General features: G+C 37.1%; 1 long non-coding RNA gene across 1 annotated transcript; it reads right to left on the minus strand.

Annotated features, from left to right (window-relative positions):
- Positions 1-2,163: 2,163 nt before the first annotated feature.
- Positions 2,164-3,067, minus strand: LOC128093161 (uncharacterized). The gene is made up of 2 exons (XR_008212280.1): positions 2,647-3,067; positions 2,164-2,574 (listed from the first exon to the last, which is right to left on the minus strand). It is a non-coding gene; the product is annotated as an uncharacterized LOC128093161 (long non-coding RNA).
- Positions 3,068-21,846: the final 18,779 nt, after the last annotated feature.

The following is a 21,846-nucleotide window of genomic DNA, read 5'->3' on the forward strand; positions in this document are numbered from 1 at the left end:
GTGGCCTTTCAAAAAAAATCTTTTCTTGAAAAAAAAAACAAAAAAATACGCGTTTTGAGTTTACTTATATCCATACATTTTTTGTTACACTTCAAAACCATACAATTATTGTGTTTAAAATTATTACTTATATTTCAATGTCATAATATTATCCAATTCAATATTGAATTATATATTTTGGCAGATTCATATCAATACTTTGAGCCTGTTATTGAATGTACACTTTTTAATATGTACTCATGTAACTACGTCTTGCAAAAGTTTAAAAGCTGTTAAAAAATAAAGTGACAGTATCCAAAGTTAATATACCATAAAAAATACGTACCAAAATGCAAACAAAATTTCATTTTTTTGTTGATGGTATCTTGTAGCTAAAAATGTGCTTGCAAATTTGCATTGAAAGTAGATGTAGTCTTCGATAGTTCTATTTTCGAACAACTTAAAAAAAGACTGCTGACAATTTTATAAGATTTTCGTTACAAGGCAAAAAAATAAATATGTATTATAAATGAAGTGTCTAAAAATGATTCTCTGCGAAAAAAAAATATTTTCAAAATCTTAGATCTTAGCTAATTGCCGTAGCTGGTCCTATAAGTGATCGAAGAATCTTAATCGAAAGATTTCCTTTTGACACTTAAAACAAACCCAAGATATCTTGTATCTCCTCTCTCATGCAATATTTTTTTAAGTACAAAGAAACTAAAAACCCCAATTTCAGGATTATCGCGCAAAATTTCAGTTTCACTACCTCATTTGCAAGTGAAACGTCTAACATTAAAAAATAACCAGTAACGAAAAATCGAACGATACATACTTTAAGATTTACCAAAAAAATTGATGAATACTTTGGTCTAAAAGGTATTCCTTATTTCATGGGTTACACAATTCGGATTGTTCTATTACATAACATTTCATAAAATACACGTTTACTATCCATCGGCAAAGTAGTAGGTATTTTTTTTAATTTTTTTTTTAATGTTAATAGGGAACATCTCTTGAGCCAAAGAGAAACATGGGCAAACATTTTAGATTTTTAGAGAAAAAAAAGAGCTTCAAGCAAACATTGTTTTTGTCTTAATTAATTTAAAGATTAAAAAATAGGGGCCAAAGGTGCCCTTTCCTGAAAATATTAGTTTTTCTTGAAGCTGAGAAAATATACTATACCCTCAACTTCATATTTGAGATAAAACCACTCAAATATATAGACTAGGGTGGGTCATTTTTTTCGAAAGTGCTCGGATCCGGCTGAAATAAGGTCCATCTTGTAGAGGGTACCCATAGGGACTCTCATACCAAATTTGAGCTCATTTGGTTGAAAACTGGCTTGTCGCTCGGGGGTTAAAGTTTACATGGAAATTACTATGGGAAATGCGTGATTTTACTTCAAACGCTCCTACAGGCTAAGCGACAAACTTTAACCCACACTTACACTAGGTAGCCGTGTCGGGGATGGTCCAAGGAACATTTTTCTCTAAGGGTTCATGGTCATCCGTTCAACCCTGAGCTTGCGCAACGCGGATTTATCCGGCGGCGCCGGATTCCTTCAAAATATCCGTTTTTATGGTCAACGCATGCTGCAAGCTATGACAGAAGCATTGTTTGAATGAATGGAAAACGCGACGCCAAACGTCAACTCACTGTTTGGAAGCTAATGTGAGGGTTTGCGCTCTTCCATCAACTAAGTGTTTTTACTTTAAAAAAATGGTTTTCAATAAGCAACTTAAAAAAAAAACATGGCCGCCGAATCCGAGTTCGTCGTTGAGCGAGTCGTTGTGAAGAGAACCCGGCGCTGAAAGGAAGGGTTGCGAGGATTCCGAAAGCAGCTGAACACCGGAGGAAAATCTCAACTCAACCAGGATCTTCTGGAGAAATTTGCGCGCGAGGAAGGCGAGAAGCGGGTCAGCCTCGACAAGCGATCTTCAACTCAAACATGGATTGGGCCTAAAAAGATGGGGGCCTCCGGTGATTCCGGCCAAACGCACGAAGGCCCAAAAACGGATTTGAAAAGGACACGTGGTGGAGAAGTTGGAAGGAGTGACCGAAGAAAACGGCGAACGGCCGTTCCTGGTTAGTTGGAAGGGAGTCGACGAGGTGGAACTGGTCCAGTCAAGATGAGCATGCAGTAGAAGATTAAGTGAATTGTATCAGTTAAAAATAATCATGAAGCCTTACTAAAATAACTTTTATTGATCTAAAATTCAAAAAAATAAAGAAAAAGCTATTCTTTCTTAGTATGTTTTTTTTTACAAATAGATAAATTATCCGCTTCAATAAGGCCAATTCCGGTGAACATCTCGCCGACGATACCACTGGCTCTGCCAGGCGAACCCCAAGCCGGCTATAGCTCTGTGCGTCGATCAACCGCTTCCCTCCACGAAGTCCAACCGTAACTACCGCTACGTGTCCTGCCATTTCGATGACTACTCCGGTAAACACCTCGCGAACCCCTCACCGTCGATTCCATCGGCCCTGTGCGATTAACTGTTTCCCTCTACGAAGTCCTACCACATGAAGGGTTTTTTTTTAATTCAATTATGTTTCTTGCATACCTTAATTCGCGTACCGCATACCGCTCTAGAAATAAGCATGAAAAAATTATGAATAATTTGATATTTAATGCAAAAAGTAGAAACCACAATGCTGAACCTTTTTTTTCTGCTTACATTTGAGTGAGTTGACGTTTGGCGTCGCGTTTTCCATTCATTCAAACAATGCTTCTGTCATAGCTTGCAGCATGCGTTGACCATAAAAACGGATATTTTGAAGGAATCCGGCGCCGCCGGATAAATCCGCGTTGCGCAAGCTCAGGGTTGAACGGATGACCATGAACCCTTAGAGAAAAATGTTCCTTGGACCATCCCCGACACGGCTACCTAGTGTAAGTGTGGGTTAAAGTTTGTCGCTTAGCCTGTAGGAGCGTTTGAAGTAAAATCACGCATTTCCCATAGTAATTTCCATGTAAACTTTAACCCCCGAGCGACAAGCCAGTTTTCAACCAAATGAGCTCAAATTTGGTATGAGAGTCCCTATGGGTACCCTCTACAAGATAGACCTTATTTCAGCCGGATCCGAGCACTTTCGAAAAAAAATGACCCACCCTAATATAGACACATTAAAACAATTTAAGTTTTGAAGAGTCACTTAATTTTTAAATGCCTGTATCAATTTGTGAAATAAATTTCAATACAATGCCGTTAAAGATCAACATAAATAAAACTCCTCAAAAAAGATGGAACGGTATTTTCAACTCGCTGGTTCTCGGGCTTATTCAACCAACCGGGACATTTTTTATAGTGAATTATAAGGATGTCTAGAGGTCCTTAAACTTTGCAGAACTCGATTTGATCAAATCTGTAATTTATGCGATCAAAAACGTCATTCCAACTTTTGTTTGCTGTAGTAAAAAAAATCGTCCGAAATTCCGCGGAGACAAGCCCAAAAACCTGCGAGTTGAAGTTACCGTTCCAACGTTTTAGGGAGGCTTGGGCATCCGTGTATATTGGACATGCGTTGGGCGTCCCAGTGTTAATAATATCAAAGATATTGAAAAGATTGAAAAAATAACTTATATTTAATATTTTATTGTATTGATTTTGAGATAATATCTCAGCAACCAAAAGTTGGATCAAAAATCTTAAATCGTAGATAATTGCCTATTTAAACAACTGAAAAAGAATATAAGATAAATTCCAAATTTTAGCTCAATCTTTTTTTAAATTTATCAAAACACGTAGTCGATAGCAAATTCAATTTAAAGTAAGAGTAAGACTTAAACAATGTGGATGTCCAAGACTAAAAGAATGATTTTTAGCGCGTTGTCTACAACTTTGCCAAAGACACGAAATCGATTTTTTCGATTATTTTCACATAACTTTTGTTTGTACAGCCGAGCAATTCTACACAAAATCGGTCTTTAGTCTTTAATTTTAATTTTTGATTTTTTTAATCCGTCTGGAACTTTTTTGTTGCCGAAGCCATTTTGCATCATTAGTTTGTCCATATAGATTTCCAAACAAATTTGGCAGCAATGAAAACTAAAAAATCGTTATCTTTTGAAGAAATTTTTGGTCGATTTGGTGTCTTCTTTGAGTTATGAATTTTTGAATCATTACTGATTAAAAAAAAATCGGAATATTGACCGCAACTTAATTCCAATTTAATTTTTCGATGTAAAATCGAATTTGCAATCTAAAAGTACACTAGAGAAATTTTCATAAAGAGCACCGTTTTCAAGTTATATCTATTTTTAGGTAACTTTTTTAAAAAAAATAGTTGCAGTTATTAATTTAAAAAAATTAGTGCCCATGTTTGCCCACTTTTGAAAAAAATATTTTTGAAATGCTAAGAAATTTTTTGTTGCTTTGTTGCTGAGATATTGCCATATTTAGTTTGGATTTTTAGGAATGTTTGGAATAAAATAAATATTAACTAGGAGCTTTCATAACTAGATATTTTCCTTAAAATAAAATGAAAATATTTTTTTCCTGAAACAAAACTTTTTACTTTTTTATTTATTAATTTTGACTTTAAGAAAATATTTAAAAGCGCATTTAAATTAAATCATGAATGCTGTTTATAGAACAAAATAGCTTTAATTCCTAAAGCATATTTAATCTGGATGCAATTAATCGCCGCACTGCAATTCCATAATTTTGAATACATATGTTTTACTAAGTTGCTTGTTTTGTTGAGAGTATTTTTTACTTTCTGTACCATTTCAATAAATTGGTATGCTGTTATTATTTACCTTAAACTTTGTGATGTCATACTTTTTTCACACTTTTAAGTGTTTTTATTTATATATTATTAAATTGATTTTAATGGTATTACAGCACTCACACAAATTAAAATGTTTTCTATTTGACCCAATGTCACCCCCTCTAAAGGGTGAGTTTGAGTTAATTTTAAAACGATTGGCATTTATGAACGGTGTGATTATACTAGCCATATTCTGGGAAAATGTTGGTAAATCATTCAGGAACATTCCCCAACATTATTTATTTCGATATAATTTGAAATGTTTTTATTGTGTTGAAATAACAACAGTAATATCGTTTTTTGACCAAAAGTCACCACCACTGACGGTATATCATTTGTGGATAAACATTTTTGAAATCTATACTTATTTTGTTTTTTTAAAAGATTTTTCACCTGGGAGGAAAAAGCCACGTGGCCATATAGGGGGGGGGGGGGAAGGGGTTGGCATGAAACCACGAAAAACCATGAGGGGGGAGGGGGGGGGTCAAAAATTCTCCAAAAAAGGCCACGTGGTTTATGCACGACCCCATAGGCTTCCGTAATACGAGCTGCTGCCGAAAAAGAAACTGGTAAGCCTTGGACGGGCATGACTTGCGCCGCGCGATGTCTATCTACAGAAGCACACACACACAGACAGTAGTTGATCAAAGTCCCGCGCTTTCAGGTTAAGTGAGGATTGATGAGTTTGTGGAGTGCCCACCCTGCGGAGAGAATGAGGCAAAGAAAAACAGATATCATCCTATTAGATATACCCACCAGGCCACGCCACCGACCGGACAGAGGGGCTCAACTTACAAACTTTTGTTGATTCAACACTCACTTTTGGATACGAGAGAGAACGTCTGAAAATGACACTCGAAAAAAAGAAATGATTAATGAGTTCACGCTCTGCCATGAAAGAATATAACATTTTTCTTTCCACCGTTCATTTTTCATTCGCACCTTGGGCCCTGCTACCTCGGAACAACGCTGAGAAGTTCTCTAGTAGAATGCCATTCTTATTTATTTATTTATTTTTTATTTATTTATTTATTTATTCATGTAACGTAAGATAAAATCTTTTTAATTGTTACAATTTGTGTGCTTGCGTGATTCAATAAAACTAATTTTACACAGTGATAGGTTCTCTTAAACTAATTAATTATTCGTGTTGTTAAGGTAGGTGAGCAAATCATGTTTGAAAGTATATTTAGATATAACGAGTTTAATACTGGTTGGTAAGCTGTTCCAATTTACAATGCCTCTAGCAAAGAATGATTGACTGTAGTAAAAGGAGTTATGATTTGGAATAACGTAACTTTGGGTTCTTGTGTTACGAAAGGGAATCAATTTTTCATAAAGATAATGGGGTAATCTTGATCTAATGATTCTATGAAGAAGAACGCAAGAACGATATTTACAGAATTTTGAGAAATTGCATCCAATGAGATTCGCTTGTAGGTGGGAGACTCGAGAATATCTATTCAAGTTGTAAACATATCGAACGCACGCATTTAATGCAATACGAAGTCTGTCCAACGAAGCGCCCAGTGCGTTAGAATATATGAAATCGGAATATATAAAGTGCGGGAAGATCAACGTTTTGAAAAGTTTTAATTTAATAGCTGTATCTAAATGTTTAGTTCTCATGTTTAATTGTTTCAGAGCTATGTAAATTTTTCGACACTGGGAATTAATTTGAGCATCCCATGCCAAGTTATTTTTAAAGATGACACCAAGGTTGTTCGCTTCAACTACAAAGTTTATCACTATTCCATTCATTTTTATAATGGGTGTTTCGGGTGTTTCCCTTTGATTGTGAATTAACAAAGCTTTCGTTTTTGAAGGATTAATGGGAAGTAGATTAGATACCGACCAATTTATCACTTGTTCTAGGTCGTAGTTTATATTTTCGCACACTACACTCATGTTTAAATTTGGAGCTACACAGTAATAAATTTGTACATCGTCAGCAAATAAATGCACTGAACAGTGACGCAATACAAGTGGTAAATCATTGATAAAGAGAGAGAATAAAAGGGGACCTAGTATGGAACCTTGAGGAACCCCAGATTCACAGAGTATAAAAGGTGAAAAAGTGCTATTGGAGAAAACAGACTGATACCTATCTTTTAAGTAACTTTCAATTAACTTTGCGGCTGAGTCAGAAAAATTGTAACGAGAAATTAATTTATTGATTAGTCTAGCATGCGAAACTCTATCAAACGCTTTGGCGAAATCGATCAATAAGAGAATAGCGACACCTTTCTTATCGATTGCAAGCGCAACATCGTCATGAACTTTCATGAGAGCTGTTTCAGTGCTGTGGTTTTTGCGAAAGCCAGATTGAAATGGGTGCAAGTAATTCATATCAGCAATGAACTGTGAGATTTGATCTTTAACTATCTTCTCAAAAGCTTTAGATAGAACGCTTAGCAAGCTTATTGGGCGCAAATTCATAATATCCGAGTTTCCTCTTTTCTTAAGAATTGGAATAACTTTCACGCGTTTCCATTGAGATGGGAATTTAGATGTAGAAATTATTGTATTGAATAAATGATGGATGAAAGGCAATGCTAGTGGTAAGATGGTTTGAAGAAATTTAAGGGGAAGAAGGTCAAGTCCGACCGCATTGGACTTAATAGAAAACAAAGAGATAATAATATCATTGCAATCAATTTGACCAAAATGAAACGAATTTTGGGAGTGAGAATAGTGAATAATTGAATTGTCGATTTCAGAGAAATTTGATGCAAAATAATTATTTATCTCTTCTGCCGAATGAGCAGAGCTACTATTGGATAACTCTGAACTTGAAATTCCAATGTTTTTTATATTTTTCCAGAGTTGCTTAACTGGAAGGTTTGTGTTAATGCGTTGTCTATCATGAAAGTATTTAGCTTGTCTTATAAGAGAAGTGACAAGATTTCTCATTCTATTATAATGAACTCGATTTGCAGAAGTCTTGCAGTTTTTCCAATTTCTGTAGGCTAGATCTCTATTAATTATTGCTCTTTCAATGTCAGAGTTAAACCACGAATTACATTGAGATTTTTTAAAGCGAAGAGGAAAAATTTGTTCATGAATTATATATAAACGATTATTTAAAATGTTGAGAAGAATGTCAGAGTCATGAATACTTTTAAATTCATTTAAGTTGATGCGGTTGAAAGCTACATTTAGTGATTCCTGTTCATAATGATAGTAGTCACGAAACCAATAACCCACAGACTCGCGGCGTGAAGTTATATCTAAAGTGGCAAAAACTAGATCATGGTTAGAAACACCAGGCATAGAAATTTGATTGCATTTAAGTACAGAATCTGGAGCATCAGTTAACAATAAATCTAACAGTGATGAGCCGTTGTTGTGATAAAAAGTTGGTTCATTATTTATGCATGAAAGTGACATGCTAGAAATTGTTTCCACAAACTCATTTGTTCTTCTGTTTTGAAAACGAATATCGGTATTGAAGTCGCCAATAAAATAAGATCTTTCATAGTTCATACAAAACTCTTCAATGTGGGATCGCAAACTGTAAGAGCAGTCTAACGTAGGTGGATTATAGTAAACAGATAGTAAAAATCTACTATCACCACAAATAACTTCTAATATAAGAAACTCAGTTGTATAACGACCTTCATTAGTTGCTAAATTGTTTGAATTTTTAAGTATTCGACACGTTAACCTTTTTTGATTGAAATATACACAAATTCCACCTCCATGGCGATTCCGATCATTACGCACCACGTCGAAACCTTGTATTGCAATTAAGGAGTCATTGATGGAGGTATCAAGCCAAGTTTCAGTAAAGCAGATAATATCTAATTTGCTACCAATTATGTTTTGTTTCAATTCTTCAAGTTTTGTAAACCGTCTAGCACAAAGGCTCTGAACATTCATGTGGCAGATATTGATTTTATCACTCAACATTGCAGCATTCATAACAGCTTTAGGGATTAAAGGATTTGCTGAGGCATGATTAGGTAAATCATCCATAATCAAAAAGAAAAACGTAGCAGATAGAAAATGATTTAGTCACCACACCAAAAACAACAGAATAAATAATAGTTAGAGAGAACCTTTTCTTAAAACTAAATGCAGATTCATTCATGATTATTTGATTACTAATTCAATAAGTATCGTTAACAAAACGACCAAGAAAATAACAAAAAAGAGATAAAAGAAAATGCACGCACCAAAAATGGAACTAATCCAATCGCTTAACGCCGGCAAGCGACTACAGCGTGACACCAGAGCAGCAACGGCCCGAAATTCCAATGGCATCGACGTGGAGTGGCCCCAGCAAGCTTTCCGACAAATCAGGAGACAGCATCCCAGCAGTTATCAGGAATAGTCAGAAACAGCAGCGTCCATAATTCAGCAATTCAGGTCCAGTAGTCATCAGACATCCATAGCGTGACAGGAACATAACTTTTAGGAAGGATTCAGGAATCATGGGAGAAACTAAGGATCGGATTCATAGGAGGAAAGGGAAGGAAGAAGAAAAACGTTTAAGGAAAAGGGATTGGCTAGGGAACAGCCGTCGGTGGCCTCCATTAACTCAGGGGGTTTGACTTCCCCCCTACGAAGGACCACTAACGTACAATGTCCAGCTCACCGGAGTGTCCACTGGAAACATTGTAAGTTAGGCGACCGACACCTAAAATGCCGGGTTTCCCCTACGGCTGAGTCATTAACTCAGGAACAAGTGTCTTTTGTCCCCTACAGACTTTTAAGTTTATTTTTCTTTTCTTTTTTTTTTTTGGTTTTTTTGTATTTTTTAGTTTTTTTTTTTTTGTTTTTTTTTTTGTTTTTTTTTTTTTTTTTTGACTTTTAGGAAGGATTTAGGAATCATGGGAGAAACTAGGGATCGGATTCATAGGAGGAAGGGAAGGAAGAAGAAAAACGTTTAAGGAAAAGGGATTGGCTAGGGAACAGCCGTCGGTGGCCTCCATTAACTCAGGGGGTTTGACTTCCCACCCTACGAAGGACCACTAACGTACAATGTCCAGCTCACCGGAGTGTCCACTGGAAACATTGTAAGTTAGGCGACCGACACCTAAAATGCCGGGTTTCCCCTACGGCTGAGTCATTAACTCAGGAACAAGTGTCTTTTGTCCCCTACAGACTTTTAAGTTTATTTTTCTTTTCTTTTTTTTTGGTTTTTTGTATTTTTTATTTTTTGTTTTTTTTTTTAGTTTTTTTTTTTGTTTTTTTTTTTTTTGACTTTTAGGAAGGATTTAGGAATCATGGGAGAAACTAGGGATCGGATTCATAGGAGGAAAGGGAAGGAAGAAGAAAAACGTTTAAGGAAAAGGGATTGGCTAGGGAACAGCCGTCGGTGGCCTCCAATAACTCTGGGGGTTTGACTTCCCCCCTACGAAGGACCACTAACGTACAATGTCCAGCTCACCGGAGTGTCCACTGGAAACATTGTAAGTTAGGCGACCGACACACAAAATGCCGGGTTTCCCCTACGGCTGAGTCATTAGCTCAGGAACAAGTGTCTTTTGTCCCCTACAGACTTTTAAGTTTATTTTTCTTTTCTTTTTTTTTTGGGTTTTTTTTTGTATTTTTTAGTTTTTTTTTTGTTTTTTTTTCTTTTTATGTTTTTTTTTTGGTTTTTTTTTTTTTTGCTTTTAGGAGGGGACGGAATCAAAGGAAAATCAGGAGTGGAACCAAGGAAAATAGAGAAAAGGAAGAAGAAGATCGTTAGGGAAAAGGATTTACTTTTCAGCAGGAAGAAGTTGATCGATGCTTCGCACTTGTTCAGCTTCAGTCGCACCACGCCGCTTCACAAAGACTGCTCCATTTCTGGTGTACACCTGGACAACGCTACCGGACTTCTTCAGCTTCAACGCTTCCGCTCGGATGACTCTGGACAGCTTGGTGAGGTTTTCATTGATGAACACCCGGTTTTCCGCATCAAATCCAAGGTGACGCAGTGGGAGACTACGACTACCCATGTAGCGCCTGTAGAACTCATTCCTCACATTCCGCAGAGCAAATTGGATGAGTATCGGGGGCGTACTTCCCGCAGCAATGGGTAATTTGGACAAGCGCTGTAAGTCGACAATCGGGAGTTGTCCGGATTGGTAGCCTAACACAGTGGAGATGTTGGCAAAAAGCTGTGCAAGGTTCTCGTTCGCTTGATAGGGCACCCCAGAAACAATCAACTCCACGGCTCTCTCCAGCTTACCCACGTCCTCGGCAGTTTGTAGTTGTTCGAAGCGGACGTTTTCAATAGTTGAATGAAGGTAACCCATCTTATCTTCACACTCTTTGCGTAGCGCCACAAACTCATTCTCCAAGGTATCAATGCTAGCTTTGCAAGCATCGATTTTCGATTCAAGTCGGGAACTGTTGTCGGAGAGCAGCATTCTCATGTTGGTCCACAGGTCGCTTAAAGATTCCACCTCGTCGGAAATGCTGATGTCTTCTCTGGATCGCTTGGTCGAACTGTTTTTTCCCCCAGGTTTGTTTTTATTTTGGCCAGCCATCATAGCAGTAGCGAGACAGACGACAACTGTGTTTGTTAGTTGTCAGTCGTAACTTCAGAGGGTCGTACGAAAAAGACTATAAACCGTACCGAGCGAGATGATGCTGAAGGGTCAACCGAGAAACTAGGGATCGGATTCATAGGAGGAAGGGAAGGAAGAAGAAAAACGTTTAAGGAAAAGGGATTGGCTAGGGAACAGCCGTCGGTGGCCTCCATTAACTCAGGGGGTTTGACTTCCCACCCTACGAAGGACCACTAACGTACAATGTCCAGCTCACCGGAGTGTCCACTGGAAACATTGTAAGTTAGGCGACCGACACCTAAAATGCCGGGTTTCCCCTACGGCTGAGTCATTAACTCAGGAACAAGTGTCTTTTGTCCCCTACAGACTTTTAAGTTTATTTTTCTTTTCTTTTTTTTTGGTTTTTTGTATTTTTTATTTTTTGTTTTTTTTTTTAGTTTTTTTTTTGTTTTTTTTTTTTTTTTTGACTTTTAGGAAGGATTTAGGAATCATGGGAGAAACTAGGGATCGGATTCATAGGAGGAAAGGGAAGGAAGAAGAAAAACGTTTAAGGAAAAGGGATTGGCTAGGGAACAGCCGTCGGTGGCCTCCAATAACTCTGGGGGTTTGACTTCCCCCCTACGAAGGACCACTAACGTACAATGTCCAGCTCACCGGAGTGTCCACTGGAAACATTGTAAGTTAGGCGACCGACACACAAAATGCCGGGTTTCCCCTACGGCTGAGTCATTAGCTCAGGAACAAGTGTCTTTTGTCCCCTACAGACTTTTAAGTTTATTTTTCTTTTCTTTTTTTTTTGGGTTTTTTTTTGTATTTTTTAGTTTTTTTTTTTTTTTTCTTTTATGTTTTTTTTTTGGTTTTTTTTTTTTTTTTGCTTTTAGGAGGGGACGGAATCAAAGGAAAATCAGGAGTGGAACCAAGGAAAATAGAGAAAAGGAAGAAGAAGATCGTTAGGGAAAAGGATTTACTTTTCAGCAGGAAGAAGTTGATCGATGCTTCGCACTTGTTCAGCTTCAGTCGCACCACGCCGCTTCACAAAGACTGCTCCATTTCTGGTGTACACCTGGACAACGCTACCGGACTTCTTCAGCTTCAACGCTTCCGCTCGGATGACTCTGGACAGCTTGGTGAGGTTTTCATTGATGAACACCCGGTTTTCCGCATCAAATCCAAGGTGACGCAGTGGGAGACTACGACTACCCATGTAGCGCCTGTAGAACTCATTCCTCACATTCCGCAGAGCAAATTGGATGAGTATCGGGGGCGTACTTCCCGCAGCAATGGGTAATTTGGACAAGCGCTGTAAGTCGACAATCGGGAGTTGTCCGGATTGGTAGCCTAACACAGTGGAGATGTTGGCAAAAAGCTGTGCAAGGTTCTCGTTCGCTTGATAGGGCACCCCAGAAACAATCAACTCCACGGCTCTCTCCAGCTTACCCACGTCCTCGGCAGTTTGTAGTTGTTCGAAGCGGACGTTTTCAATAGTTGAATGAAGGTAACCCATCTTATCTTCACACTCTTTGCGTAGCGCCACAAACTCATTCTCCAAGGTATCAATGCTAGCTTTGCAAGCATCGATTTTCGATTCAAGTCGGGAACTGTTGTCGGAGAGCAGCATTCTCATGTTGGTCCACAGGTCGCTTAAAGATTCCACCTCGTCGGAAATGCTGATGTCTTCTCTGGATCGCTTGGTCGAACTGTTTTTTCCCCCAGGTTTGTTTTTATTTTGGCCAGCCATCATAGCAGTAGCGAGACAGACGACAACTGTGTTTGTTAGTTGTCAGTCGTAACTTCAGAGGGTCGTACGAAAAAGACTATAAACCGTACCGAGCGAGATGATGCTGAAGGGTCAACCGAATACAGCGTGCCAAAGCGGACTTAATTTGTTCCGTTTTGCGGGTCGATTTAAAAAGTCAGGCTCAACCTTCACTATTCACAGCTGTAGCACTCACTAATGCTTCGTTCTAGACTAGTTAAAGAGTCCAACGCGGATAAAAACTAGCAGAGCACGGTCGATTTGTAACGATACCACCAACTGTTTACTCACTTTGGAACATCCCTTCAGATTTTTCGATTTTTATTTTTACATTTTTGTATTTTTGTATTTTTGTATTTTTGTATTTTTGTATTTTTGTATTTTTGTATTTTTGTATTTTTGTATTTTTGTATTTTTGTATTTTTGTATTTTTGTATTTTTGTATTTTTGTATTTTTGTATTTTTGTATTTTTGTATTTTTGTATTTTTGTATTTTTGTATTTTTGTATTTTTGTATTTTTGTATTTTTGTATTTTTGTATTTTTGTATTTTTGTATTTTTGTATTTTTGTATTTTTGTATTTTTGTATTTTTGTATTTTTGTATTTTTGTATTTTTGTATTTTTGTATTTTTGTATTTTTGTATTTTTGTATTTTTGTATTTTTGTATTTTTGTATTTTTGTATTTTTGTATTTTTGTATTTTTGTATTTTTGTATTTTTGTATTTTTGTATTTTTGTATTTTTGTATTTTTGTATTTTTGTATTTTTGTATTTTTGTATTTTTGTATTTTTGTATTTTTGTATTTTTGTATTTTTGTATTTTTGTATTTTTGTATTTTTGTATTTTTGTATTTTTGTATTTTTGTATTTTTGTATTTTTGTATTTTTGTATTTTTGTATTTTTGTATTTTTGTATTTTTGTATTTTTGTATTTTTGTATTTTTGTATTTTTGTATTTTTGTATTTTTGTATTTTTGTATTTTTGTATTTTTGTATTTTTGTATTTTTGTATTTTTGTATTTTTGTATTTTTGTATTTTTGTATTTTTGTGTTTTTGTATTTTTGTATTTTTGTATTTTTGTATTTTTGTATTTTTGTATTTTGTATTTTTGTATTTTTGTATTTTTGTATTTTTGTATTTTTGTATTTTTGTATTTTTGTATTTTTGTATTTTTGTATTTTTGTATTTTTGTATTTTTGTATTTTTGTATTTTTGTATTTTTGTATTTTTGTATTTTTGTATTTTTGTATTTTTGTATTTTTGTATTTTTGTATTTTTGTATTTTTGTATTTTTGTATTTTTGTATTTTTGTATTTTTGTATTTTTGTATTTTTGTATTTTTGTATTTTTGTATTTTTGTATTTTTGTATTTTTGTATTTTTGTATTTTTGTATTTTTGTATTTTTGTATTTTTGTATTTTTGTATTTTTGTATTTTTGTATTTTTGTATTTTTGTATTTTTGTATTTTTGTATTTTAATTTGGGGTCGCTGAACTCAAATATGATCCCAAAAATACTCCAAAGTACTCAGAGAATGTGCAATCCAAGATGGCGGCCAATATGGCGAAGTTAGAATATTGGAAATGTTTATACAGAAATGTAACAGGCAATCAACAGGTCAAATTTAACTAATTTGAGGTCGCTGAACTCGAATATGACCCCTAGAATACTCCAAAGTACTCAGGGAATGTGCAATCCAAGATGGCGGCCAATATGGCGAAGTTAGAATATTGGAAATGTTTATACAGAAATGTAACAGGCAATCAACAGGTCAAATTTAACTAATTTGGGGTCATATTCGAGTTCAGCGACCCCAAATTAGATAAATTTGACTTGTTGATTGCCTGAGTTCAGCGACCCCAAATTAGTTAAATTTGACCTGTTGATTGCCTGTTACATTTCTGTATAAACATTTCCAATATTCTAACTTCGCCATATTGGCCGCCATCTTGGATTGCACATTCTCTGAGTACTTTGGAGTATTTTTGGGATCATATTTGAGTTCAGCGACCCCAAATTAGTTAAATTTAACCTGTTGATTGCCTGTTACATTTCTGTATAAACATTTCCAATATTCTAACTTCGCCATATTGGCCGCCATCTTGGATTGCACATTCTCTGAGTACTTTGGAGTATTCTAGGGGTCATATTCGAGTTCAGCGACCCCAAATTAGTTAAATTTGACCTGTTGATTGCCTGTTACATTTCTGTATAAACATTTCCAATATTCTAACTTCGCCATATTGGCCGCCATCTTGGATTGCCAATGTCTGAGTACTTTGGAGTATTCTAGGGGTCATATTCGAGTTCAGCGACCCCAATTTAGTTAAATTTGACCTGTTGATTGCCTGTTACATTTCTGTATAAACATTTCCAATATTCTAACTTCGCCATATTGGCCGCCATCTTGGATTGCACATTCTCTGAGTACTTTGGAGTATTTTTGGGATCATATTTGAGTTCAGCGACCCCAAATTAGTTAAATTTGACCTGTTGATTGCCTGTTACATTTCTGTATAAACATTTCCAATATTCTAACTTCGCCATATTGGCCGCCATCTTGGATTGCACATTCCCTGAGTACTTTGGAGTATTCTAGGGGTCATATTCGAGTTCAGCGACCCCAAATTAGTTAAATTTGACCTGTTGATTGCCTGTTACATTTCTGTATAAACATTTCCAATATTCTTACTTCGCCATATTGGCCGCCATCTTGGATTGCACATTCTCTGAGTACTTTGGAGTATTTTTGGGATCATATTTGAGTTCAGCGACCCCAAATTAGTTAAATTTGACCTGTTGATAGCCTGTTACATTTCTGTATAAACATTTCCAATATTCTAGCTTCGCCATATTGGCCGCCATCTTGGATTGCACATTCCCTGAGTACTTTGGAGTATTCTAGGGGTCATATTCGAGTTCAGCGACCCCAAATTAATTAAATTTGACCTGTTGATAGACTGTTACATTTCTGTATAATCATTTCCAATATTCTAACTTCGCCATAATGGCCGCCATCTTGGATTGCACATTCCCTGAGTACTTTGGAGTATTTTTGGGATCATATTTGAGTCCAGCGACCCCAAATTAGTTAAATTTGACCTGTTGATAGCCTGTTACATTTCTGTATAAACATTTCCAATATTCTTACTTCGCCATTTTGGCCGCCATCTTGGATTGCACATTCTCTGAGTACTTTGGAGTATTCTAGGGGTCATATTCAAGTTCAGCGACACCAAATTAGTTAAATTTGACCTGTTGATTGCCTGTTACATTTCTGTATAAACATTTCCAATATTCTTACTTCGCCATATTGGCCGCCATCTTGGATTGCACATTCCCTGAGTACTTTGGAGTATTCTAGGGGTCATATTCAAGTTCAGCGACCCCAAATTAGTTAAATTTGACCTGTTGATTGCCTGTTACATTTCTGTATAAACATTTCCAATATTCTAACTTCGCCATATTGGCCGCCATCTTGGATTGCACATTCCCTGAGTACTTTGGAGTATTTTTGGGATCATATTTGAGTTCAGCGACCCCAAATTAGTTAAATTTGACCTGTTGATAGCCTGTTACATTTCTGTATAAACATTTCCAATATTCTTACTTCGCCATTTTGGCCGCCATCTTGGATTGCACATTCTCTGAGTACTTTGGAGTATTCTAGGGGTCATATTCGAGTTCAGCGACCCCAAATTAGTTAAATTTGACCTGTTGATAGCCTGTTACATTTCTGTATAAACATTTCCAATATTCTAACTTCGCCATATTGGCCGCCATCTTGGATTGCACATTCCCTGAGTACTTTGGAGTATTCTAGGGATCATATTCGAGTTCAGCGACCCCAATTTAGTTGAATTTGAGTAGTTGATTGAACTTAAAAATCTTTTTATTGTGATTTTTCCATTCAGCCGCCATATTGGACGCCATCTTGAATATCTCGGTTCCCTTTGAGAATCGGGAAAATCAACAGGCAGATTCGGATTCAGGAGGGTCGATTTAGTCTAGATCTATAAAAAACTGGCCTGTTACACGATTTGCTTCTTGCATCGCTATTTTCGGGTTTTGTGCCTTGACTAAAAGAAAAAAACTCCAACCTAATCGTCGACTCATGAAAAATCCTTATCATCACCATCATCAGCTGTAATTAGATTACAATTTCTATACCAACCAGGAAACGCGTTTCCGCGCAGTCCAAAATGATGAATGATGAACAGTCCCAAATGAGAATTGATTACGATCGAAGGCATGACTTTCCAATTTCTTGACCACAAAAGACGTATCCCACCAGTAAGCAGTAATCAATACATGGCAGCGAATAATAAGCCTCACCTTAAGGTACCTCACTTCGCACTAGCGCACTATTCCAACGATACAAATCATACTCGAAATCCAGCACATGTACGCACACACACACCGCATATATCTTCCAACTGTCACATCAAAAGATGATTGATGAAAAAGGCAGTGGCATGTTTGTAATTCATTTTTCTCGTCCTTTGATCCTGTCCTGTGTTATGGCTGCTGATGCCAAGCGAATCGAAACGAACCGCGCCGACCATGGCAGGCAGTCAGCAGGCAGGCAAAGCAAAGTGGCAGCCATAAACCAAACATTTCCGAATGTTCCGAGCTCAACTGACTGAGCCGACTGGGACGGAAAGTGATTAATTTGTTTACCCTCGGAACACGAATCCACATCGGCTGCAAACGTCGTCGATTAGCTGGCGTGGTCGCCCCTGGAACCTTTACAGAGGGACTTCGAGTTGAACGGATGAATTCTTTTAGATATTACCAGTTACAGGGCTGCTAACTTTTTCAGCTACTCCAAAATCGGCTCTGACTCCAACTTCAACTCCGGATTCTGAAGAATTAGTGACTACGACCTTCCGAAATGGCCCGACTCTTACGACTCCAACAACAGCTTCCATACAAAGTAGGGGAAGGTGGGGCAAGACGACCATATGGGGCAAGAGGAACAATCGCTCGTACGGCCGTAATTTTTACAATTTTGATTATTTCCAGTATGAGGAATTGTTGCTAACAATGCAATTAGCTGATTCTACTACCACATAACCGCCAAAACGACGTAAACGCCACGGAGCATAAGATTTAATGAAGTTTTTTTCAAACCCTTTGTTTTCTTATAATATTTGGAAAGTACAAAATAAGGCTTAGGGTTCGTTTTAAGGCTCATTTTATCAAAATGCAATTTTTCCTAGATCAGTAGTGTCCCTACCAATGACTTGCACCTATTTTAAAGTATGATTTAACTTTTGGTTATTTTTGTTGAGAGTTTTTAAAAAATCTTGTTCAGGTGGGGCAAGTGTACCATATGCATTTTTAGTATGGAAAAAAATACGAATTGCTGCAACAACATATTTTATTGGAAAATAAATACATAAACGTTCTTAAAAACTGGTAAACAATTGTTAAAAAAATTGTCCATGCAAAATATAGTGATATTATGAAAATTTCCCTTTTTTCATCAAAGTAATATTTTTTTTTCGTAAAAGCGATCAAATTTTTAGTAACATACTATTATTTAATCTAAAAATGAAAGAAATGTTTCAAATACATCCTAATCTGATGTATCTAAGTGATAACAGTTCAATTGTTAGCAAATTAACATGTTTTTTCATGCATTGTTCCTCTTGCCCCAACGGGTTGTTCGTCTTGCCCCACTAGTTGAGTAGAACGTACGGAAAATCATTTTTTTTAAATCATTTTTTTGCATTAAAAACAGGATTTTTTTAAAACTTGTTCTATCAAAGTCTTAGTCAAGACCTGAAATAAGATGATAATTAAAAAATCCGACAGATTTTTAACGTTTTTGATGGGTTACAACGATCATTTCCTTAGCTTGTTACACTTGCCCCACTTTCCCCTAAATGATAACTAGGCAACTCCGGCTTCTTATGATTTAGCGACACCGACTTCAGCTTCTCAGAATCTGTCAATTTTGACTTTAAATGTGTTCTAGACTCTTTCGACTACAATTCTCACTTCGACTGAGATGACATTGATAATGTTCGTGGGATAAGTGCCTGGATGTTAACAGTTTCTAATAATCTTATATTATAGAGTAGAACGAAATTATGCAACAGAGATGTTTGGATTCTGTGAGTTTTTAAAAAGGATTGACTTTAGTTCTAACCGCACCTTCACAGCTCTTGGTTCTAGAATTTAGAGTGAATTTGAATATTAGTTAAAAAGTAACAATCCGTATTAAACAAATTTCAACTGTAAAACCTTGCCGACCGGATAACATGATCTATGTTCTATCACGGTCGTCGTCAGGTCGCGCGCTTTCGTTGCCGCCATAATGCCCTAGCACTGAAGAGAGAGAGTGGAACTCGAGCGTGGCATAGTGGAGCACATCGGTGACACAAATGAGTGGGAAACACGACGAATAATGATTTATGTACGTACCAACTGGTGATGTGTATATTTACTCAGATGTGTTCCTCCGAGGCGCTCGACTGCTCTTGCACTTAATCATTCGCTGTAATCGAAGGCAGGGCACTTCACCTCTCTGGCATGAGCCGTGTGACAAATGCTCTGACATGACTCAACAATAAGTAGATATTCGGAGTATTTTACTCATTTTGGATGAGACTTACCAAGGAGAATTCTTTTGTTCTGGTTAATGCTAAAATTTCCGTTTTTCTCAAACTCATCCCCTGTAGGGAATCTAGCAGCTTTGGTGTTAATTGATTACGAACCACTAAATAACAGCTCTGTCATTACGCTTCCGGCAAACCACACCACCACCAGCTATATTCCGTTTGATTGGACGTCATTTATCAAATCTCCTCTCTGCAGCCCGGCACAAAAATCGCACATTATCTGGGAATGTGATTCAGAAGTTTTTAAAATTAATGACTTCTGCAAACGAGAGAACGAACAAACGAATCGACTTTTTCCCTCGAGCTCATCGTCTTCCTCATTCTTCGTGACCACACCAACGCCGACAGAGAACCGGTGGTGGTGGTACTTTGCACAGTCAGTCAGTCAGCCAGCCATCATTGTGATAAATTACATCCCATCAAGATAAAAATTCCCGACCGTGCAGCTTAGCATTCAGCGCGCGGCAACGACGACCAACATAATAGAGCAGCTAATTTATTTTACTCGCGTCAATTTGTGCCGACCAAGGGGCGTCCAAAGTGGAGTGTTTGTATCTGACAGCACAACTAAGCCAGAGAACTCGGACAAGACGCAGGACACCAACTGATCCCAGGGCGTAGACATCAATACGTCTTCATACGTCAGAATAGAGTGAGATTCATTATTTTATCAAACGCCAAATCACCGAGGAAGGCACACTTGTGTGTCCCTTTGAATTATGGGTCCCCCAGAGTGCCGGCAAAGCCAGCGGCATTTCATATTGCCGGACCAGACCATCTTTTACTTGACCGAGTCGTCAGCCGTTGAGAGCCCGTCAGTTGGTAATTGGATGAGATTTTTCTTTCTCGTTTCATCAAGGATTCACTCCACAGGATGTTTCTTCAGGATACGGCTGTGGAACGGGTTTTTGCCTTCCTCACTTTACTGAGGAAAGGCTATAAAATCACTCGAAAAACGAACTTCTTAATTTGACCTCCTAGACCCACCTTCACGTGTACATATCGACTCAGAATCAAATTCTGAGCAAATGTCTGTGTGTGTGTGTGTGTGTGTGTGTGTGTGTGTGTAGGGATGTGGGTCTGTGCACAAAAAAATATGCACTCGATTATCTTGAGACTGGCTAAACCGATTTGGACCGTTTTGGTCTCATTCGATCCGTCTTGGGGTCCCATAAGTCCCTATTGAAAATTATGAAGTTTAGTTAAGTACTTCAAAAGTTATGCTAAAAAACGATTTTGACTTAAGTCCGGAAGATTGTAAAAAGGGTGGTTTTTGTAAGAAACCCCGTCATGCTATACATTTTTAGAAAGGTATTTGAAAGACCTTTCTAACGCGTCCAAGACATTGAAGATCTGACAACCCTATCAAAAGTTATAAGCACTTAAGTGTTATTTATGCACTTTTTGGAGGCCGGATCTCAGATATTTTGATGAAAACGTTGTCCGGATCTTTCATGCATCCTGTCGTTGGATAGGTCATCAAAAGACCTGTCCAATGCGTCCAAGACATTGAAGATTTGACAACCCTATCAAAAGTTATAAGCACTTAAGTGTTATTTATGCACTTTTTGGAGGCCGGATCTCAGATATTTTGATGAAAACGTTGTCCGGATCTCTCATGCGAATTGTCGTTGGATAGGTCATCAAAAGACCTGTCCAATGCGTCCAAGAAATTGAAGATCTGACAACCCTATCAAAAGTTATAAGCACTTAAGTGTTATTTATGCACTTTTTGGAGGCCGGATCTCAGATATTTTGATGAAAACGTTGTCCGGATCTCTCATGCGAATTGTCGTTGGATAGGTCATCAAAAGACCTGTCCAATGCGTCCAAGAAATTGAAGATCTGACAACCCTATCAAAAGTTATAAGCACTTAAGTGTTATTTATGCACTTTTTGGAGGCCGGATCTCAGATATTTTGATGAAAACGTTGTCCGGATCTCTCATGCAACCTGTCGTTGGATAGGTAATCAAAATACCTTTTCAACGGGCACGAATTAGATTGGAGATCTGACTACCCAATCATAAGTTGTAAGCACCTAAGTGCCCTGCAATATGAAGCTCTGACTACCCAATCTAGTGGTATGAATAATGAGTCAAATTGATAAAACACTGAAAAACACCGCCCTTTTGTGTCTTTTTTGGACAGCACCCTTTAAATATGAGGAAGGCACCAACCACCCTAGGGTGGATTAAG

This window comes from Culex pipiens, chromosome 2 (assembly GCF_016801865.2).
Source record: "Culex pipiens pallens isolate TS chromosome 2, TS_CPP_V2, whole genome shotgun sequence".
Classification (NCBI taxonomy): Eukaryota; Metazoa; Arthropoda; class Insecta; order Diptera; family Culicidae; genus Culex; species Culex pipiens.